Genomic DNA, 25187 nt, shown 5'->3' with positions numbered 1-25187 from the left:
AATTTCTTTATCCGATTCTCTACAACAACTTTTCAAAACCTTGTCATCGTCAAAACATTGTGAAAATCTGTTAAACTGGACCTATGGTTTGGTTCGTTAGTCTTTTTTGGCACATAAACGTTAGGAAGTTGGGTAGACGTGTTGAACCAGGGGTTGGCAACCAAAAACGTTAAAAGAGCCATATTGGACCAAAAATAAGAAAAAACTAATCTGTCTGGAGCCGCCAAAATGAAAAGCCGTATATAAGTCTTATAATGAAGGCAACATATAACATAAGTGTCTATATTAGCTATAATGGCCTACTATCAAAATGACTGTGTCGCAGGCAGGAGCAAATATTTGTTGACAGAAATGTTGAAATTTAATATTCTACACATTTTTACAACATTAGAAACCATTATTAAAATTAGAAGCTACTCAGAAGGTGAGATAACTCCTTGAAATCACAGGCTTTTAATGGCCAAAGGATATAGATGTGTTTGTCCGAGTGTAAAGAAACACCAGGCTCTCTTCTTTTAATAGATTTATTGCAATCATTGGCAAGCTAGGTAATGTTTGCTGTGGTCTGGAACAACATGGCACACAAACAACTATCTGAAATACAGCCAATATTACATGCAGATATGCCACCAGACATGCAAATATAGGTTATATACAAAGAGGAAAAAAGTAAAGGATTTTAAATTATCTCAAATATACCTACTAATGAGGCATAATGATGCAATATGTACATACTGCTAGCCTAAATAGCATGTTAGCATTGATTAGCTTGCAGTCATGCACTGACCAAATATGCCTGATTAGCAGTCACGCACAGCATAAAACGTTTGGTGGACAAAATAAGACAAAGGAGTGGAAGATTTCACATGTAAACAAACTGTTGCGTCACAGTCCACACGATGGTGGTGGGTTTAAGAACCACTGAAATTAGTAGGGAAAAAAAACGATGTTCACCAAATACTCTCATCAGGGAAACACAAACACACACACACACACACACACACACTAAACAGTGGGCTTTCTAACACTTTGGAAGGTTTTTGTCATATATCCATTCATTCATTTTGTATTGCTTGTCCCTTTTGGGTTCACGGGGGGTGCTTGAGCCTATCTCAGCTGCATTCAGGCGGAAGGCGGAGTACACCCTGGACAAGTCGCCATCTCATCACAGGGCCAACACAGATAGACAGACATCATTCACATTCACACACTATGGCCATGTTTGTCCTAAAAAAAACATCCTAAAACAAAAAAAATATTTTTCCATTTTCAATCCTTCTTTGAAAAATGCTCCAAGGCGGCACTAAAGAGCCGCATGTGGCTCGAGAGCCTCTGGTTGCTGACCCCCGTGTTAAACAATACTAAAGAGCCGACTCTTAAGGTTCATGCACTTTGGCGTGAGCTTGTGTGCAGTTTTGGATGGCATTGTTGACAGGGTTTTGCAGTCTGGCTACATTGTGACATCATCGCGAGGTGGATGTTCTAATATGGACATTAAGTCAAGCTCTCAGCCAGAGGGGGCTAAAAGAAAACACAAAAAAGATAGCAAAGTATTATTTTCATATAATCTTGGCAAATGCATAAGAACACTGACATGTGACATGCATTGACATAAACACAGATAAAAACAGCTTCTTTTATGCAGAATTTGAATTGATCGGTGAGTGTGCAGGCGTGCCTAGTCTTGTGACCAGACTATGTTTTTTCAGAAATAAAATAGCAGTGACGACTTCCAGACACATATTTGAACAGTGCACATTTTCAAAAGATAAATTGATATACCTTTGGAGAGGACAGGGCGTGGTTTCATTTGTAATCTGGGAACGCCTTAATCAAACATATTGCAGACAGACTCAAAAAACGGGTTATAAAAGTGGCCGTGGAGTATAAAGTCTAAACTAAAACATATCCAATATGTATTTTGTAGATCACAAGCAAGTATTTTAAAAGTAGATCAAAATCAACATAGGTTCCTTTTAAGTATTTAAGCAGTTATTCTATGTAAAAACTATCATGGTATTGGAGTGGGGTGGTGTAGATGTTGGACCGGCTATGCCAGCTACTTGAGGATTCCAGATTCTGCCATCCTAGTCACAGCCCTCGCGTCCTTGGACAAGAAGAGACTTCTCCGCTATATAAATACAGACCATTTACCATATTTTCAACTCAACAATCCACACTGTAGTTTGTGATTTATGTGTATTCTTTCTTTCTTTCTGGTTTATTTGAAATAGGGACAGACACAGAAACACAGATATCTGGAACAGCCATCCAATGTATGCATCCTAGTTTTTGTAGCCAAAGCTAATTTACAACACTTGTCCCCTGTATTGTGGTGAACTGGCAATTTAATGTATAAAAATAATTGGTTCGGTTGAAAACACCATAGACTGAGACACTGGGACATGTCATACTCTGATATGATCAAAAACAAAAAGCTCTCTAACTTTCCAGTGTTTGTGACTAAACGAGTTAAGCCAACTAAATGTATGTGTCTTCTTTATATTCGAGCCATTCTAGTACCCCATTTTAGTGTACTTGTGTGCTCTTTATCCACAGTCTTCTTGGCGGTTTTAGCGTGCCGACATGAACTGAACTGCGTGGCCGCATAGATCTTTAAAAATGTCAGCCATCTCCCAAACAGCAATCAAAGAGTGAGTCACATTTACAGTAATTGCTTGCCCTGATTCAGGCACATATTTCTATGCCGTCAATAAGTCATCCAGTTCAAGGCCTGCCATCACCACTGGTAGTAGCCTGAAATCAGTTAATATATAATATTATGTTAGTATTATTCTGCTATGGTTTTACATCATAATTTGATTGGCATATGTTAGCAAAGACAATATATCAGTGTAAAATATGACATTACCAGTACTATTTTGTATAGTGAAAATAACTGATAGTAAGAATTAATGGAAACGAAACAGAATCTCTAAAGTTGATGTGATGTCAACTACGGCTGGGCGATATGGCCTTTTATTAATATCTCAATATTTTTAGGCCATGTCACGATACACAATATATATCTTAATATTTTGCCCTAGCCTTGAATGAACACTTGAAGCATATAATCACACCAGTATGATAATTCTATGTGTCTACATTAAAACATTCTTGTTAATACTGCATTAATATATGCTCATTTTAAACTTTAATGGAGAGAGGGAAATAACAACTAAGTCAATTTACCAAAACTGTATTTATTAAACAGTTATTAAGCAGTGGCACAAACATTCAGAAAGTGCAAGATTGTCAGAGACATTTTAAACCAAGCTAGTAGTGGTGCACTTTTGTGCATGATGTCACGAAAATGACATATCAAAACAACACTATATTAAAGTGTACTTGTTGTACAGAACGCCATTACAATAGTTTAAAACAAATAAAGTGCACTTTTGTGCATGATGTTACACAAGATATTTAAAAAAGTGTCAAATAAAAATGAGCTGCACGATAGGAAATCAAATAGCAGTGCTGCAAATTTTTGTAGCAACATTTTTGCCGCAACATATTCCCGCTTGAAGCCAAACCACCGCCAGACGATGCACCCATTGCTATTTTTCTTGGGAATTAATTATTTTTCCTCCATTTGTTACCAGATTGGCACCTTCTCTCTCTCGTATTACCGCTCCGCACCACTCCCCTAGCACCACAGCTAATGTCACCCATGTCGCTACCTCTCTGCTCGGGTAGGGCGTGTGGCGTTGCACGCGTGACAGTATGTGACGTATGTAAGAAGGTGCGCTTGTTTATGTCTCTTTGAGAAGGAGAGACAAGAAAGGGGGAAACGCATGCAGTGTAATGCCCTCAGCTAAAAGCAACTGTGTAAGAACATATACTCGAATATCTCGATATAGTCATTTTCTATGTCGCACAGAGACAAACCCACGATATATCAAGTATATCAATATATCGCCCAGCCCTAATGTCAACCACTGAAAACGAAATGGAGCTTTAAAGCTTTCGGTTATAAACTATTACCGTATTTTCCGGAGTATAAGTCGCTCCGGAGTATAAGTCGCACCTGCTGAAAATGCATAATAAAGAAGGAAAAAAATATATTTAAGTCGCACTGGAGTTTTAGTCTCATTTTCTGCGGAAAGTTATTTGATAAAACCCAACACCAAGAATAGACATTTGAAAGGCAATTAACAAAAAAAAAAGAATAGTGAACAACAGGCTGAATTAGTGTACGTTATATGATGCATAAATAACCAACTGAGAAGGTGCCTGGTATGTTAAGTAACATATTATGGTAAGAGTCATTCAAATAATTATAACATATAGAACATGCTATACGTTTACCAAACAATCTGTCACTCCTAATTGCTAAATCCCATGAAATCTATTACGTCTAGTCTCTTACGTGAATGAGCTAAATAATATTATTTGATATTTTACGGTCATGTGTTAATAATTTCACACATAAGTCGTGACTTACAGTCCGAAAAATACGGTAGTAATGTGTGATTAACCAACAAAACAAACACTATTTGTTGAAATAAGCGTCTGTGTATACAAATCTTGGTCTTTGCTAGGTACAATATGTAAGAATATAAGCAATATTAACGCGACTAATAATTTTTTTGTCTTATGACCAGAGGTGGGTCATAATGCGCAACATTTATGCCATTCCATTTACTATAAGGAATATTTTGGATAAATTGTATCTGTCCGAGTAGTTTTAATGCAACATACTTTTTACTTTACTTGAGTAACACAATTTTACTCCTAAACGTTACATTGAGTTTCTTTCCAATCACGAGATATATCGGTTGCTGCTTGCAAAGACGCATTCTCTAGGCTGCTTAAGAGATGGCAGTCAGATGACCAGACTAATACTACACACTGTAAAAAGTAACACAACCTCATATGAGGCAGCACAACCAAAGTTTACCTTAGAAATGATAAAAAATCAGCTGTCATCTGTGTCAGGAGAAATTGTTATATTTCAGCTTACAAAATTCCACTTCCACGTGGAAGTTATTTTTATGTTTTAACTAATGTTACACTAACATTAGCCCTGTTATAAGGTCATAAGTGAATGTAAAATGTGAATATTTTGTTGTATGCACAATTGCACACACACAAACTTCGGCTGTAGTGCAAGTAAAATAAAAAAAATGGCTTGTAAACTAATCCAAAGCTACTCATCAGTTATTTACTTAAGTAGTTTTTTCACATAATACTTACTTCTTTTTTTTTGGCCTATCCATCCTCTCAGACAAATCACATTGTTGATGTAAATGCTCATATTTGCTGTGAAGTGAATTATATTTATATAGCGCTTTTGTCTAGTGACTAAATGCGCTTTACATAGTGAAACCCAATATCTAAGCTACATTTAAACCAGTGTGGGTGGGACTGGTAGCAGGTGGGTAAAGTGTCTTGCCCAAGGACACAACGGCAGTGACTAGGATGGCAGAAGCGGGGATCAAACCTAGAACCCTCAAGTTGTTGGCCCGGCCACTCTACCAACCGAGCTATACTGCCTTGTTCATATTTACTTTATAAAAGAGACGTGTGGGATATCTTATTTGTATTTTACTTTATTAAGTGGATTTATATTAATGTTTCGTGCAGCCGGACTGCAGCAGGAGGGGATAGAAAGAAGAAGTAAAAGAAGACATTGGGGGAAATTGCAGGAACAAGAGGGGGATAAGACAGAGAAGACAACAACAACGACAACAACAACAGAACAACATCAGCAAATATGATATGTACAAATATGATACGAAAAGTGATAGCAAATAAGCAGTTAGTAAAGTAACTCTTAATAACACAGAAATGACAATGAACATTATTGCACTACAAATGGAGCAAAATACAAATAACAGCAGAAATGGTACCATTGATAATGAAAAATATTAATAATTACCACAAATAACAATACAATTTTAATTTTCCTGAAGGAATCAATAAAGTACTATCCATCTATCTATCTATCTATCTATCTATCTATCTATCTATCTATCTATCTATCTATCTATCTATCTATCTATCTATCTATCTATCTATCTATCTATCTATCTATCTATCTATCTATCTATCTATCTATCTATCTACAATTGTTTCAAATGCAACAATACAATGTATGTAATAAAAACTTGAATTACAAAAGAGAACAGATAAATGGAGGGGAAGAAAGAGACGCAAACTATATTAACCTTGTAGATTGTTATAGATACAACAGGTTAAGCTTCATCAGTGTGCCATGTTTTACCCAGTTTAATCTAGGGCAAGGGTCTGCAACTTGCGGCTCTAGAGCAGCATGCAGCTCTTTAATGCCTCCTTAGTGGCTCCCTGGAGCTTTTAAAAAATGTATGAAAATAGAAAAAGATGGGGAAAAAATATATTTTTGTTTTTATAGGGTTTCTCTAGGAGGGCAATCCCATTATTTATATCAAACATGCTTTTCTGATGACAGTATTAGGTGAATGCCGTTTTGTCCTACTAATTTTGGCAGTCCCTGAACTCACCGGGGTTTGTTTACGTGTGCAATGTTCTTGTTTTATGCCACTCTTTCTTCATCTCATTTTGTCCACCAAACTATTTATGCTGTGTGTGAATGCACAAATATGAGCTTTGTTGATGTTATTGACTTGTGTGGCGTGCATGACTTCAAGTGAATCAATGCTAACATGCTATTGAGGATAGCTTTATGTACATATGGCATCATTGTGCCTCACTTGTATGTATATTTGAGCTCATTTAATTTTCTATGTCCTCTATGTAATTAATATCTGCTTTTTTCGTGACATATTATCTGACATATTATCTGTATGTAGTATTGGCTGCATTTCTGATAGTTGTTTGTGTGCCATGTTGTTCCAGATTACAGCAAACATTACCCAGCTTGCATAGATTGTTATAAAGCCATTCAAAGAAGACAGCCCGCCATTTTCTTTAACTTGGTCCTTTGGCCTTTCTAAGCCAGTAATATCCAAACATTATCTCACCCTCTAAGACGCCTCTGTTTTACTATTTTTTTCCAATGTAGTAAAAATGGGTAGAATAGATATTATATTTCAACATTTCTGTCAACGAAGATTTGTGTCAGCCTAACATAGCTAATATAGACACTTACGTCATGTGTTGCCTTCATTATAACACTTCTATACGGCTTTTAATTTTTTGTGGCTCCAGACAGATTTTTTTTGTGTTTTTTTGGTCCAATATAACTCTTTCAACATTTTGGTTTCCTGACCCCTGCCCTAGGGGAACAACGTTTAATATATGTTTGATGAATCTTGATTATATGCATGAGTGAATGTACGCATATGTGCTTGTATATATACAGCATGTGTATATGTATATTTGTACAGTAAAAGTGCGTGTGGAATACATAATTTTACTAAAGTAAATATTTTGATGGCTGTTTTTTATTTTTACTTGAGTTATATTACTCTTAAGGAGTTCTTTTCAAATAGTGGGATGTGCCTTGGGAGGGGGGGTTGACATTTAGACATTTTTCCACTCATTGTCCAAAGAAACAAAGCATCAGGGCTGGTCCTTGAGTTGTAAAAGCGTGTAGCCTTTTCAGAAAAATCAATGCAGAATTTTTCAGCTTTTCTTGCTGGGTGAAGGGATGGAGCAGTGTAGGAATGTGTCCCCTGGGACAGGGCTAATGTAGATCCTGATCCTTTCCTCTGTGCACGGACTGCTTTCATCTACATTTCTATGTCAAGGCCTCTTATTTCTTCCCCTCACATTGTCCTTCAAAGCACCGTGGGCCTTAATACTGCTGAACCATATCAAATGTTCTGCGATCCCGTTGCACAGTGCAAGTTCTCATGTTCGATGCTGACTGGGTGGCTGCTATGTGGTGAGTGGTGTCAGCAGGCACGAGAATCAGCAAAACTCTCTCGTCCCCTGAGGGAAAAGACAAATGAGGTCAAGTATTTCCTGTCTTTGCATCAGTATCCATCAAAAACATGCAAGATAAGGTTTCAGTTGTTTATCCCCGGATACCAAATGCAAAATTGTTTTCAGTCAGTCAATATTCCTGCCTTTTTCTCTGTTTACTGACAGAATAACTGTATTGATACAAATAAGACTGCTCTTCTTTTTCAAGACTCTAGTTTAGGATATACAATATAACATTTATTGCATCATTAGCATTAGGGGTGCTGAAAAAAATGGATTTACATCGGAATGGCAGATTTTTATTTATTCAGATTTAGTCCACTTGTAATATTCAAGAATCATTCTTTACGGGAGCCATATTTAAAAAATCTGTTCAGAAATGGTACTGCAATCACGGTAAAAATTCTATCGTCCCCTCTCCTGGACTTAGGTTGCCGATATGCAGCCGAATCCAGCTCGATCGACTGGGCTACTCCAAGGTACTTCAAACCTCCACTGCCTTTTACTAGGTAGGGGTTGAGGTGCTGGGATCATAACAGTTGAATAGACAAGCACTTTGTCAATAACAAATCTCTAACCAACACATTTTACACAAAAATTAGGCTATTTTCAGGAAGACGTATGTCATGCCTGCGTACAATATCACAACAAATGGCAATCATACAAACCCCGTTTCCATATGAGTTGGGAAATTGTGTTAGATGTAAATATACACAGGATACAATGATTTGCAAATCATTTTCAATCCATATTCAGATGAATGCACTACAAAGACAAGATATTTAATGTTCAAACTCATAAACTTTTTATTTTCTTTTGCAAATAATAATTAACTTAGAATTTCATGGCAATAACACGTGCCAAAGTAGTTGGGGAAAGGCATGTTCACCACTGTGTTACATCACCTATTCTTTTAACAACGCTCAATAAACGTTTGGGAACTGAGGAAACTAAATGTTGAATCTTTGAAAGTGGAATTCTTTCCCATTCTTGTTTTATGTAGAGCTTCAGTCGTTCAACAGTCCAAAGCTGTTTTTATACCCAATCAGGGCACCCACCTGTTCTCAATTAACCTGCACACATGTGGGATGTTCCAAAAAAGTGTTTGATGAGCATTCCTCAACTTTATCAGTATTTATTGCCATCTTTCCCAACTTCTTTGTCACGTGTTGCTGCCATCAAATTCTAAAGTTAATGATTATTTGCAAAAAAAAAACAAACATGTTTATCAGTTTGAACTTCAAATATGTTGTCTTTGTAGCATATTCAAATGAATATGGGTTAAAAATTATTTGCAAATCATTGTATTCCGTTTATATTTACATCTAACTAAATTCCCCAACTCATATGGAAATGGGGTTTGTATGATTATTGTCAGTACTATCAGGAAACAAAGACTAAAACAAACTATGAAAAACACTAGCAATGGTCGTACTGGTAAAAATAAGTAGTAGCCTAATGTACACCCAAAACTAAAGAAGAGACATTTTACCAACGTATGTCTCTCGGCTACACAAATGAGGAATTTTTTTGTCATGTGATTTGGCTGTCTCCGTACCTTTCACATTGCCATGATGACAGCCGTGGTAATGTTGGAACCCATTTCCTCTGTCATGATCCGTTACCCGGGTCATGGCATGATTTATGTTTGGTAGTTTGAGTGCACCCTCTTTCCCTGTTTTCTGTTGGTTTCCTTGGGCACTGATTCTCCTCACCTTTCTTAGTTTTGGAATTAGTTTTCCCACCAGGTGTCTTGGTTAATCACTCCCCTTTATAGTTTCCTGTCACCCAGCAGTAGTTGCTGGGTAAATGTTTGCTATAGGCAACATTTACGTTCTCCTGTTCACGGAGGAAGAGGGGTTAGTGCGTCTGCCTCACAATACGAAGGTCCTGCAGTCTTGGGTTCAATCCCAGGCTCGGGATCTTTCTGTATAGAGTTTGCATGTCCTCCCCGTGAATGCGTGGGTTCCCTCCGGGTACTCCGGCTTCCTCCCACTTCCCAAGACATGCACCTGGGGATAGGTTGATTGGCAACACTAAAATTGGCCCTAGTGTGTGAATGTTGTCTGTCTATCTGTGTTGGCCCTACGATGAGGTGGCGACTTGTCCAGGGTGTACACCGCCTTCTGCCCAATTGTAGCTGAGATAGGCGCCAGCGTCCCCCGCGACCCCCAAAGGGAATAAGCGGTAGGAAATGGATGGATGGATGTATGTTTTTTCTCCTCGCTGTTGTGATTTTGTACACACTAGCATTCCTTGTTTTTCACTCTTGGTGACATTTTGTGTTTTGTTAGCTCCACGCTTGCTAGTATCCTCAGTTTTGTATTTTGTCCTGCATTTAATTTATAAAAAAAAAAAAACTTACCGGTAATCTTACCTGCATGCTTCTCCTGCTTGTCTCCTGAGTTGGAAGGAACGCAACCAGCACATCCATGCGCCCCCCGAGATGTAACATCCTCAGCATATTGAGAACGAAATACACTTGTGATCAAAATGATTCAACCCCCACACAATGTTGGTGTTTTAGCAAGTTGGACATTTATTCCGTATTTTGTTTATAGTCATATCAAATAAAGATGTGTCAAATAGACAAATGCAACTTAAATTGTAACACTGTATTTTACAAAATACCAAAAAAGGACATTTTTCTTAATATTTCATTGACAAAATGATTCAACCCCCTAGTTACATGCATCTTTAGTACTTAGTAGAACACCCTTTGGCAGTAATTACATCCTTCAAACGTGATATATAACCGGACACAAGCTTCTGCAGGTATTTTAGCTCATTCCTCTTGGGCAAATGCCTCCAGTTCATTCATATTCTTGGGCTTGCGTGCTGCAACTGCCTTCTTCAAGTCCCACCGCAGGTTTTCTATAGGATTTAGGTCTGGTGAATGTGAAGGCCACTCCAGAGTCTTCCAGCCCTTCTTCTGCAACCACTCTGATGTTGATTTGGAGGTATGCTTGGGATCGTTGTCCTGTTGGAAGGTCCAGCGTGTCCCAAGCCTCAGCTTGGTCACTGACTTCATGACACTTGCAGCTAATATATCCTGGTAGGAAATAGAATTCATAATGCCTTGAACGCGCTGGAGATTCCCGGTTCCCGTTACAGAGAAACAGCCCCAGAGCATGATTGACCCCCCACCATGCTTAACAGTAGGCAAGGTGTTCTTCTCTTTGTAAGCTTAATTTTTTCTCCTCCAGACATAACGTTGATTCATAGTTCCAGTTTTGTCTCATCACTCCATAGAACAGTTTCCCAAAACCTTTGGGGTTTGTCCAGATGATTTTTGGCATACTGGAGTCTATTTTACTTGTGCCTGGTAGTCAGAAGTGGGGTGCGCCTGGGAGTTTTGGCATGGAGGTCTACATCTCGTAGTGCGCGCCTTATTTTCTGGGACGAAACCCGCGTTCCCCCCTTTGCAATGTCCTGTTGTAGTTCCTCAGCTGTTACCCGGGGGTTTTTCACCACTGTACGTTTCACAGCATCCTCTTTCTACCACGCCCAGGTAGTGTTTCCACTGTGCCTTTAGCTTTAAACTTGCAAATTATGCTCCCAACTGTGTCTCTTGGAATGTGTAATGTCTTTGTTATTTTCTTATATCCATATCCTTTCTTATGAAGGACATTGTCAATGACCTCCTCTCTTGACTTCTTTGACCACTCCCTGGACTTCACCATGTTGCAAATACACCATTGATCATCTACAAGAAGCTGAGTGTCACAGTCTTTTTCAATCAGTTTAATTGTTGCTCGTCCATCCATCCATCCATTTTCTACCGCTTATTCCCTTTCAGGGTCGCGGGGGGCGCTGGCGCCTATCTCAGCTACAATCGGGCGGAAGGCGGGGTACACCCTGGACAAGTCGCCACCTCATCGCAGGGCCAACACAGATAGACAGACAACATACACACTCACATTCACACACTAGGGCCAATTTAGTGTTGCCAATCAACCTATCCCCAGGTGCATGTCTTTGGAAGTGGGAGGAAGCCGGAGTACCCGGAGGGAACCCACGCATTCACGGGGAGAACATGCAAACTCCACACAGAAAGATCCCGAGCCTGGATTTGAACCCAGGACTGCAGGACCTTCGTATTGTGAGGCAGACGCACTAACCCCTCTGCCACCGTGAAGCCCCATTGTTGCTCGTTATGGTTCTAATCACATCTACAGGTGTTTTCAACACCTGATTGAAAGGACCTTATTCAAATTCTGTTCTTAAGAGTTATGATCTTCAAGGGGTTGAATAATTTTGTCAATGAGATATTAAGAGAAATGACACTATTTGGTATGTTACAAAATATAATGTTGTAATTCAAGTTGCATTTGTCTATTTAATGCATCTTTATTTGATATGACTATAGACAAAATACGGAATAAATGTCCAACTTGCTAAAACACCAAAATTTTGTGGGGGTTGAATAATTTTGATCACAACTGTAGGCACTGACACCACCCATGTCCGCATACGTTTTATTTGTTGAACATTTGTTTTGCCCTGTCAATTCGATGACACATCGACATGCAGGGTCACAGGCATATATTTCTCCCGTTAGCCTATATGTTGATGTGTCATTGACCTGGCTTGCTAAGCATTCGCTGTACGAACATACCAGGTTTGTTAGACAAGATCATAGACTGTATTGGACAATATAGTCTACATACGAAATGTCAATTTCCATTTATTACCTATCAAGGAGGAAATTAGCAAATCCTTGTTTTGTTTCTGGCTTTGTCACAAATAAGTTGAGAATCGTGTCAAGGCCTTTTAGATTTACTTAGGTCTGACATGTTTAGTGACTTTACCAGTGGCAGTAGCTAGACGAAGATGGCGGTGCGTAACTGGCAACCTGGATGTGACACATTCACGGACTTTCTAATTGGTCAAACAGTAGAGGGCGGGGACATCGAAATGAAAACAATAACAAGATTTTGGGGCTGCAAGTCTAATTTTGAAATGAACATATTTCGGCCGAACTACTGTTATCAGTTATAGAGGTTTTCGAAAAGAACATGATTTGACATATCAGGGCCATTTAATGACTTGACATGAAATTATTACATATGGCTCCTTTAAAAATGTGCTTTTTTAGGCATATATGTCATACATCGGCTGCCGAGAGGAGCTTTTGGAACCTTTTTTTTTTGACACTCCTATTGTCCACCCTTTTTTTCTGTTCCACCATCAAAACATTCCTCTTACTCAGGACTTCCCTATTAAAAGTGTTCCTACATCCACATTTCTTGACCGATTCAAACAGTTCCAAAGTCAAAATGCTCCCTACTTATGGTATTCACTTACCAGCATGCTAAAATGATCATGCTAACGTTTTTAAGCTATTTTTACAGGCGTACACCTCAGAGTCATGTAACTTGCTACTCATTTTACAGGTGTACACCTCAGTGATATAACTTGGTACTTGATACATACTAACTGTTAGCATGCACGTTTTATTTTGGGATAACTTTACCAGTGTATATTTCAGAGTGATATAACTTTGTACTTGACACATTTTAACTGTTAGCATGTTAGAATTAGCATGCCAGCTTCTTTAGCTGACTTTGCAGGCGTACACCTCAGAGTCACATAACTTGGAACTTGACACATGCTAACTGTTAGTATGCTGACTTTAGGATGTTAGTTTTTTCTTTTACCTAATTTTGCTGATATGCGCCATAGAGTCTCACATTTTTCTTTAATTGACGCAATCTGGCCGACACACTGCCTGATAATATTTTATTTCAGTTTCAGCTTTACAGCAATCACACGCAAATTCTCCCAAATCAGATATTCTGATTATATAATAGGAAAGGGATTCATGATGTGGCCCCGCTCTGAGGGTGGAGGGTTAATCATTTTGCATTGCAGTCTGCTGAAAATGGTGGAAAGCGCCACTCTACATAGCAACTGTTGCTGTCGTCAAAGTTGGAATTACCACAAAACACATTTTTTAAGCTGTTTAACACTTTTGGCTAAAGTGGATAGTGCACCTCCCCAATTCGTCACGTTTCTTGTGTCAGGTAAAACGCGGAAAATGGAGCCATATGAATCCCAATCCTACTAACATATCTTTTGGGGCGGCATAGCTCGGTTGGTAGAGTGGTCGTGCCAGCAACTTGAGGGTTGCAGGTTCAATTCCCGCTTCCGCCATCCTATTCACTGCTGTTGTGTCCTTGGGCAAGACACTTTACCCACCTGCTCCCAGTGCCACCCACACTGGTTTGAATGTAACTTAGATATTGGGTGTCACTATGTAAAGCGCTTTGAGTCACTAGAGAAAAGCGCTATATAATTCACTTCACTTAACTACGTGGATTATTTTAGAGTCCTTTTTGATTTATTTATAAAAGTTTACAAACCTGACAAGGAACAGGGACATTACAGTCATTCTATTCTATTGTTTGTGTCTGGTCTTGTCAAAATGCACCGCCTCTCCTAAAGCTGGAACCTAGGTGATACTCTGAGATGACTATCAGGCTCTCAGGCAGTCAGCCTGATAGATAAGAAGTAGATGAGTCTATAAAAAAAAACAATTATAGATAAGATCAATTTGAAATGCATCTCTTCTCATACTGTAGCAAATTACTCTAGGTCAGAGCATGCTTTTGAGGCTGTGCCGAGTCAGTGTTTCGTCCAACAGTTTCCTCACCATGGAGTTACGGTGTAGGTTCTGCATGTTGACAGACCAGCGCACACCTTGACAAGGCCACAAGTTCACGACCTCTTAGTTCTTGTCCGCTTCTGTTTCAATGTGTCAAAAATGTCCTAAAATGTTGTCCATTCCCTGGGGAAGGTACTTCTTCATTTAAGGAAAATGTGAAACTCCTGTAGAAATGATAGAAAATAAATTGAAATAAACAAAAAACGCTTCTAAAGATAATCAAACTTTTCTTTGTGGGGCATTATTTTGTTGCATTCATGTCAGCTGACTGCTGTTGTGGTACAATTTTATTGAACTAGGTTTGCATAATACACCGTATACGAGTGGTTCTCAAATGGGGGTACGCGTAGCCCTGGGGGTACTTGAAGGTATGCCAAGGGGTACGTGAGATTTAAAAAAAATATATATTTTAAAAATAGCAACAATTCAAAAATCCCCTTTTAAATAAGAAAATCTAATTTCAGTAGGCCTTTAATTCCAAACATTTCTTCACAAAAAAATAAATCTTTAACATCAATATTTATGGAACATGCCCACAAAAAAATCTAGCTGTCAACACTGAATGTTGCATTGTTGCATTTCTTTTCACTGTTTATGAACTTACATTCATATTTTGTTGAAGTATTATTCTATTTGAGGCAGATGAAAACAGCAAAAAAGTGAGCATGAAAAATTTGCCTTTGGCTATAATCTGCCGCATTAAAATTTAATATGTCCATTAATGTACATTGTCCAATGTACTATAACAAATAAGTTATATTATTATTGGTGTGTTTAAATTAATTCAAGTTGTGGTGCGGCTCGGTAGCAAATGCGTCAAGGACTGGTGGTTGGGGACCACTGATGTAGTGTAGCATGTTTAGCTATTCCTCATTTTCAAATAATAAAGATACGTGGAAGGAACATAGTTTATTTGCTGCCATGGAGACGAGGATTGCGGACTTGGAAGCAGCTTTGCACTGTGAAGGGAAATTAGCTGCTAGCGACAACAGTATTCAAAGCTCTATCGTCAGGCAGATTTATATAATTTGCATCGTATACGGCAGTGGTTCTCAACCTTTTTTCAGTGATATACCCCCTGTGAAAATGTTTTTAATTCAAGCACCCCCTAATCAGAGCAAAGCATTTTTAGTTGAAATAAGGGATAAAGAAGTAAAATACAGCACTATGTCATTAGTTTCTGATTTATTAAATTGTATAACAGTGCAAAATATTGCTCATTTGTAGTGGTAATTCTAGAGTATTTGGAAAAAAAATATTAAAAATAAGTAAAAACTTTTTGAAAAATAAACAAGTGATTCAATTATAAATAAAGATTTCTACACATAGAAGTATTCATCAACTTAAAGTGCCCTCTTTGGGGATTGTAATAGAGATCCATCTGGATTCATGAACTTAATTCTAAACATTTCTTCACGAAAAAATAAATCTTTAACAACAATATTTATGGAACATGTCCACAAAAAAATCTAGCTGTCATCACTGAATATTGCAGGGTTGTCTTTTTTTTCTTAGTTTATGAACTTACATTCATATTTTGTTGAAGTATTATTCAATAAACATATTTATAAAGGATTTTTGAATTGTTGCTATTTTTACAATATTTCTGAAAAATCTCTTGTACCCCTTGGCATACCTTCAAGTACCCCCAGGGGTACGCGTACCCCCATTTGTGAACCACTGGCCTAGTGGAACTAAATTGATGGTTAGAATTTGGTTTGATAGAAATGATTTCCTGTTATGACTCATACTGTGTTATTTCATGTCATTTGTAAGCATAACCCATGACTAAGTGGTGTACTGGAGGTCATATTTCCAACATACCACACCCACTTTCCCATTACTGTACCTCAGGTCATTTCCACCCATACAATACACAATATACATCCTTTAAGAGATAGATTGACTGTTTCCTGTTTTGCTTTTTTCTACCTTCCTGTTTAAATAGGGGAGGGAAAGGTGTATGTGTGTGTGTTGCGTGCGTGCGTAGGCTGAAGAAAACATCTTATCACCGCCCTATCTTTCAACAGTGAAGACCTCACTAAAATATTGATGTTCTGTAGTGTGTACATGATATGAGTGTGAGGCATGTAGAAAAACAGTAAAGTCTTTTAGATACATGCTCACATATGAAATATGTCTTTATTGCCACCACGACAAACATTTAATAAGAATGATGATTTACTTATAGTAACACTCACCTTAAATACTATATATATATATATATATATATATACTGTCTTTAAATACTAATACACACCTCAGTTTGCCTCAAAACTCAACAAAAAGCCTAAAAGTTGAACAGTCATTGTGTGTGTGACATTATTTAAAATATAAATCATGGCGCCGTAAGCATAACAGCTTTTTACTGCACTGATTTTTTTTTTTTTTTTAGTTCAACAAAGCAATCACAACACTTGATATGTGTTCTTTAAACCCACTGGCAACAGACATAAAAAATACTTTAGTGGGGATGTACTGATCAGTATCTGCTGATTTTTATGAAAGTATAGGATTGCCATTACACAGTAATGTCTTTCAATGCCAAATTTAAATGTTGATGCCCTCTGGCTGACACTGTATTTATTTTTAAGTCTCCTGGATGACCAGCTAGCAGCATTCAGTTTGAAGACGCTCCCCTAAATCATCAATAATCCCCTCAATTGCAGAACATAAGCTATCATTAAAAACCTATCATTAAAAAAGTATCACAATCAAGTATTTTTACCACATGTTATTGCTTCAAAGCAATTTTAGTGATTTTTATTTTTCCTTAAAGTTTTCCCTTCTTTGAGTGGATTAGAACTGGCCAGTGGATTACTGGATCGCTGAAGTGCTGCAGCGAGTAAAGAAGGTTCTCTTTAAACTGACAATACCTTTTATTAGCGTGTGTGACTTTTGAGGAGGAACTATTGTTGTGTTACAAACGTTTGTGTGGTGTTGCTTCTTTATTTGTTATTATTCCAAACTAATTTTCTACGCATCGCAGTGGCAGTTGATTTGAAATGTGACAGCGTGTTATAATTACGATGGTCAGTGGGATAAAATAAAAATAATGACATCCGTATCGTTTGTCCAAAACCTTAAGGGTCCGCCTGGACCGACCCAATCAGGAAATGGTGCATTTCTTTCAATATGCATCATAACAAAAAGGGTAATATTAAATAATTGGATAGCTGTTGATAGTCCAACACATTTAGACCGGTTTACACAAGCTATGGAGATGAGATCAGTAGAAAAAAATAGGTTTTGATAATAACGAATCATATATTGGAATATGGGATCCATTATTTAATATTGTTTTAACTATCAACTGATTTTTATCTTTGTGAAAATATTGGACACAGTGTGTTGTCAAGCTTATGAGATGCGATGCAAGTGTAAGCCACTGTGACACTATTGTTCATTTATATTTTATTTTTTAATTTTTTATAAATGTCTAATGATAATGTCAATGAGGGATTTTTACTCACTGCTATGTTGAAATTGTTACTGGTATTGATACTGTTGTTGATAATCTATTTTGTTACACTACTTTTGGATTGTTCTGTGTCGTGTTTGTGTCTCCTCTCAATTGCTCTGTTTAGTGTTGCTGGGTCGGGATTGGATTGCATTGTTATGGCATTGCTGTGTATTTTGTTGGATTGAATACATTTTCCCAAAAAAAGTGAAAAAGAAAAAGGAAATGGTGCCAAAAAAAATACCAGTACTGGGGACACATCCACGCTCAGCATAATTAAATTGAAAAATGTACAGTTAACACAAGTGATCGGTATGACGCGATATCACTTATATAGTGATGTATACAGAGTATCTGTATTTTTTACTAACGGTTCCTAATTGGGTCGATCCTCCTGGACCGCGAAGACTCTGGACTAACGGTACTCCTATTAGTATTTTTTTTACCCAGCTGACTGTCGTAATTATGAAACACTGTCACATAAAGTTCAGCGGCCACTGCATACACATAAAAAATCAGCTTGTAATTACAAATAGGAAGCAACACCACACAAAAGTCCCTTAAGTTAGTTCTGTTTCTTGACTCGACAACTAAAGGATTGAGCATTACACTCGATCATAGAGTCTTTCTATTTTTATTGTTCACACAACAGACACATACATAGGTCTGCAGCCGTGTGCAATACAAATGCACAACTCTTTATTTTGTTTACAAAAGGCACACCCCCACAACATGCTAATTGATTGTATGGATTTGATATATTTGGTATAATAGGTAATTAAAAAGGTCTGTGTTCTGTACATGAATGCATAAATGATAGTTCTAGCTGAGAGTAATTTTAATGAATAGAACCACAGTAACGGATCTTTGGGCTCTTTACAAGATGATGACATAACAACTGCATTAGCAAACATAGTTGACTTGTTAAAGAATTAAAAAGTAGACGTTGATAAAAGTCTTCTCTGCTGTGAGATGGTACATCATGTTGTGGAGGTGTTCAACCTGTGCTAATACCACCAATAATTATAAATTCACATTTTCCACATCTTTATTTTACAACAGTTTTTTACAGTATTGATAACTAAATACTGGTGTAGATAACAAATATCGATAAGGGTATCGTATCGATAAAATCTAACGATATACAGTCGTGGTCAAAAGTTTACATACACTTGTAAAGGACATACTGTCATGGCTGTCTTAAATTTTCCAATAATTTCTACAACTTTTATTTTGATAGAGTGACTGGAGGACAGACTTGTTGGTCACAAAAACATTCATGAAGTTTGGTTCTTTTATGAATTTATCATGGGTCTACTGAAAATGTGACCAAATCTCCTGGGTCAAAAGTATACATACATACAGCAATGTTAATATTTGGTTACATGTCCCTTGGCAAGTTTCACTGCTATAAGGCGCTTTTGATAGCCATCCACAATCTTCTGGTTGAATTTTTGACCACTCCTCTTGACAAAATTGGTGCAATTCAGCCAAATGTGTTGGTTTTCTGACATAGACTTGTTTCTTCAGCATTGTCCACTCAATGACTGTGGGAAGGTGTTTCAAAAACATTAATTCTTGCCTGAGTTAACCATACCTTTACCACTTTTGACGTGTGTTTGGGGTCATTGTCAACCTCCAGTTGTCCTGAAGAATTTGGAGGTAATCCTCCTTTTTCATTGTCCCATTTACCGTGTGTAAAGTACCAGTTCCATTGGCAGCAAAACAGGCCCAGAGCGTCATGATACCACCACCACGCTTGACGGTATGATGGTTTTCCTGGGTTTAAAGGCGTCACCCTTTCTCCTCCAAACATATCGCCGGGTAGTGTGCCCAAACAGCTCAATTTTTGTTTAATCTGACACCACATGGACAAAGATAAGACCTTCTGAAGGAAAGTTATGTGCTCTGTACTTTTGACCCAGCAGATTTGGTCACATTTTCAGTAGACCCATAATAAATTCATAAAAGAACCAAACTTCATTAATGTTTTTTGTGACCAACATGTATGTGGTCCAAACACTCTATATCTCAAAAAATAAGAGTTGTAGAAATTATTGGAAACTCAAAACAGCCATGACATTATGTTCTTTTCAAGTGTATGTAAACTTTTGACCACGACTGTACATCACTACTACTAGGGCATTTTTGTGTTTTATTTGTCAAGCCAGCCATCTCTATGAATAGTTTTAGTTATATTTAATCCCATGTCTTTACCAAACATGTTGCAACTGATTAAGACATATTTAACTCCAGTACATAATATGTGTTGCACTGGAAATTAGAGATGTCTGATAATATCAGACTGCCGATACTATCAGCCGGTAAATGCTTTAAAATGTAATATCAGAAATTATCGGGATCGGTTTCAAAAAGTAAATTGTATGACTTTTTAAAACTCCGCAGTATGAAGTGGTACATGGACGTAGGGAGAAGTACAGACCGCCAATAAACCTTAAAGGCACTGACTACCTTTGCATGCCGGCCCAATCACATTATATCTACGGCTTTTCACACACACAAGTGAATGCAATTCATACTTGGTCAACACCCATACAGGTCACCCTGAGCGTGGCCGTATAAACAACAACTTTAACAATGTTACAAATATGCGCCACACTGTGAACCCACACCAAACAAGAATGACAAACAAATTTTGGGAGAACATCCGCACCGTAACACAACATAAACACAACAGAACCAATACCCAGAACTCCTTGCAGGACTAACTCTTCCGGGAAGATACTTTATACACCCCCCGCTACCCCATACCCTCCACCCACCTCAACCCCGCCCACCTCAACCTCCTATTGCTCTCTCATGGAGAGCATGTCCCAAATTCCGAGCTGCTGTTTTGAGGCATGTTAAAAAAAAACAATGGACTTTGTGACTTCAATAGTAAGTATGGCAGTGCCATGTTGGCATTTTTTTCAGAACTTGAGTTGATTTATTTTGGAAAACCTTGTTACATTGTTTAATTCATCCAGCGGGGCATTACAACAAAATTAGGCATAGTAATTTGTTAATTCCACGACTGTATATATCGGCATCGGTTGATATCGGAATCGGTAATTAAGAGTAGGACAACATCGGAATATCGGATATTGGCAAAAAACATCTCTACTAGAAATTGTTTCCTTCTGGCTGTAGCATCAAGACAAGACCAAGAGATGATTGACTTGAAGTGGACGCTAATGTGATTTTAGTCCTGATGCTCCTTAAGTGCACCATACATCAAAAATGACGTGCAGCAGAGATGACTCGACCGCTGTTTTCTTCTCTTTCTGCCCCACTGGTCCGTCTCAGTGTCTCCTGTCTCTACTTTTCTAAATCAAGCCCCCTGCTTTGTCTGTTCTGTCTTTTCTGGCTCACATGCAAGACCTGTTGTCGTCACTTTGTATTTATAGCACAGGCGCTCCCTGCAGGCGGGCTAAATCAAATGAGTGAGCAGCTCAATATGAAAGGCTTCCCACGCTTCTTCACTTTCTTATCAGGAAGTCAGAGTAGGAAAAGAACACGTTAATTGTCACATAGCGCTAAAAATCCAGATATGTCATTCAGCCATGTCACTTTGTTGAACAAAATCCCTATTAAGATGTAATTTCTAGTCAAATTCATGTGGTTACTAGGGGTGTCCTGGTCTAATATTGATATTGGATATCTGTCTGATATCAGCAAAAAACAAAACAAGTATCGGATGATATCGGTTTGCTTCTAAAATGTCCGAAATTAGTTAACATCTAAAAGTCCTCCAATAATTAGTGACGTCATTTGAAAAAAACGTAGGTAGGATATAGGCTACTAAGAGCTAGCAGCTACACAACACTTAAACGCAAAATATCATACAAGCTTATATGTATTATGTGTCCTTAATTAAACAATATTACAGTCAAAAACACATTTGTAAGTTTTTTAAGGCCTACCGAAACCCACTACTACCGACCACGCAGTCTGATAGTTTATATATCAATGATGAAATATTAACATTGCAACACATGCCAATACGGGTCTGATAGTTTACTAAATTGCAATTTTAAATTTCCCGCGAAGTGTCCTGTTGAAAACGTCGCGGAATGATGACGTCACGGACTGTCAGGAAATATTAGCCCAGCACTACTCACGGCTAAAAGTCGTTTGCTTTAATCGCATAATTACACAGTATTTTGGACATCTGTGTTGCTGATTCTTTTGCAATTTGTTCAATTAATAATGGAGACTATAAAGAAGAATGCTGTTGGTGGGAAGCAGTGTATTGCGGCCGTCTTTAGCACCGAGATACAGCCGGTGTTTCTTTGTTTTTAACACAGAGCGGTCAAGCAAACACGTTTCTCTACGTCAACCAGCATGTTTTTGGATGGGAAAATTGTGATATATATCCTACCGGAGACATCATTGGATTATTCGTCCTCCTGCAGTAGCTGTTTAAAAGGTAGCTGTGAGCTTAGCTCCTCGGCTTCTCTCTGAGACACTGGCGTGTTCACCGCAGCCATCCGACCTCGAGGTATGTCTTTATAATCTCACTAAAACAGTATTAAAACAATAAGCAGATAAGGGATCTTCCAGAATTATCCTAGTAAATGTGTCCAATTACATCTGAAACGCTCACACTGCCGCCGCCCGGAGCCGTCGTTTTCTCAGTCCGAATAGCTCTTTTTGTCGGAGGCTCCCATTATAAACAATGTGAGGACGTGAAGAGCCCTCACCCATGTGACGTCATCGTCTGCGATTTCCGGTACAGGCGAGGCTTTTATATCAGCACCAAAAGTTGCGAACTTTATCGTTGATGTCCTCTACTACACCTTTCAGCAAAAATTTGGCAATATCGCGAAATGATCAAGTATGACACATAGAATGGACCTGCTATCCCCGTTTAAATAAGAAAATCTCATTTCAGTAAGCCTTTAAACAAGTATCAAATAATTATAGGTGTATATTACTTACACATACCATGCCTCCAAGGCAGAAGCTTATGAAAAAGTATCCAGGAACAAATGTGTCCGCATCATTTATTTTGGGCTTAATTTAATGAATTTTTGTAGCCACAATGTGTCATCAACGACAAAACGACTCCACTTTAATTTAAAGACAGCCACACTGAAAAATAATAAAAATTGGTACTATGATATGTTTGTTGAGGATTGATTTTCCCTCTTTTGAATTTTTTTCTTCCTTAGTTTAATTGTTTACGCTTATTCTTTCATTTAGGTTTGTAAGACTGAAAATATAAACATAAAATAAAAATAACAAAAGTATACTGTCCATTGTGTATGTTACATAAATAAAATAGAAAGTTTAATGTTGGCATATTCACACAATTAACTACAAATATTTACACATGTAGAAATTACACAACATTCACACACCAAACATTGTATGTGACTAATTACTATTAGCGCAAATTTTGCTGCACATGTATTAAACAAGGTTTGATCATTAATCTCAGACAAAAAAACAACACAACCACAAATACAAAATACATCAAGAAGTGAGCAATTTTATTACAAAACAAACTAAATATCTCTATACACAAATTATATCTATTTACAAATGTTTTATCAAGTTTCGTGATGAAGCTTTCATGCTGGAATTTCTACTGTTGTTGCTTGTCTGGATCAATGTGTCCGTTTTCTAAAACAGGGGTCTCAGACACGCGGCCCACGGTCCGTAATTAACGTTGTTTTGCGGCCCCCACCATAATATGAAAGTTCAATGTTAGTGCGACCCGCAGGTTTTATATGAATGGCCCTTGACAGCATTGTGTTATGGCTCTTTCAACACAATCTTTCCGGGTTGCCTACCGCTGCGTTAGTGGAAAAGCGGCAAATGAGTGAAAGCGATCGAGACGTTGCCATAGAGACGAGGGTTTTCTTACGTGCCTGGCTGCAGTCACACCGCGACACCTGTCCGTCAGTAATAACAGTCCCCGATAACCTGGACCAATTCAAACAGTTATTATTATTTTTTTTTTATTGTTTAATTTGCATTGCCTCACACGATGAACACTACATATATTTCTATATGACACCAGATAACACTCCGGGAGCTGTCACTTTTTTGCGCTCGCTATCCCTGTACTTTCCCGGCTATTATCCGCTGACCGCCGTGTTGCTGTAGGAAGGAAAAGCGGAACGACACACATTGCGGAAATAACATTATTCTCCGTACGTCTGCTAAATAACAATTTATTCCACAACCTCAAACATGTCTTTTTCAAAGCCTTCAGTGAAGAGAAAGGTTAATGATGTGCAAAGACAATTCCAGAAAAGTGGGAGATGCAGTATTTCTTTTTTAAGCACAGGGGCACCCCAATGTGTCTTATTTGCACAGAGAAAGTTGCGGTGCCCAAGGAATACAATTACAACTAGACATGCTGAGGAGTATGCAACATTTTTTTAAGAAATCTTTTCTTGCGGCCCAGCTTCACCCAGACTCTGCATCCAGTGGCCCCCAGGTAAATTCAATTTGAGACCCCTGGCCTAAAAGGTCCGCCAGAAAACAATGACTCGAACACTTGCTCAAGTAGAACATTCATACTTTGTTGTCCAGTCGTTGTTTTATTTATTTATTTACAGACAGACATGATTTTGTATTTTATTATTGTTTCTTTTATTAATGCAGTTGTGATCAAAATGATTCAACCCCCACACAATGTTGGTGTTTTAGCAAGTTGGACATTTATTCCGTATTTTGTTTATAGTCATATTAAATAAAGATGTGTCAAATAGACAAATGCAACTTAAATTGTAACACTGTCCATCCATCCATGTTCTGCCGCTTATTCCCGTTCGGGGTCGCGGGGGGCGCCGGCGCCTATCTCAGCTACAATCGGGCGGAAGGCGGGGTACACCCTGGACAAGTCGCCACCTCATCGCAGGGCCAACACAGATAGACAGACAACATTCACACTCACATTCACACACTAGGGCCAATTTAGTGTTGCCAATCAACCTATCCCCAGGTGCATGTCTTTGGAGGTGGGAGGAAGCCGGAGTACCCGGAGGGAACCCACGCATTCACGGGGAGAACATGCAAACTCCACACAGAAAGATCCCGAGCCTGGATTTGAACCCAGGACTGCAGGACCTTCGTATTGTGAGGCAGACGCGCTAACCCCTCTGCCACCGTGAAGCCCAATTGTAACACTGTATTTTACAAAATACCAAAAAAGGACAGTTTTCTTAATATCTCATT

The 25187-nt window shown here is 38.2% G+C and overlaps 1 protein-coding gene across 1 annotated transcript in view; it reads left to right on the top strand.

Moving 5' to 3' along the window:
• LOC133542370 (kinesin-like protein KIF3C) overlaps positions 1-25187 on the top strand; it is a 60176-nt gene that overhangs the window by 2349 nt on the left and 32640 nt on the right. The gene's annotated exons all lie outside the window — the stretch shown is intronic.

This window comes from Nerophis ophidion, linkage group LG24 (assembly GCF_033978795.1).
Source record: "Nerophis ophidion isolate RoL-2023_Sa linkage group LG24, RoL_Noph_v1.0, whole genome shotgun sequence".
In the NCBI taxonomy this organism is placed as follows: domain Eukaryota; kingdom Metazoa; phylum Chordata; class Actinopteri; order Syngnathiformes; family Syngnathidae; genus Nerophis; species Nerophis ophidion.
This window is presented reverse-complemented; position numbering and strand designations above follow the sequence as displayed.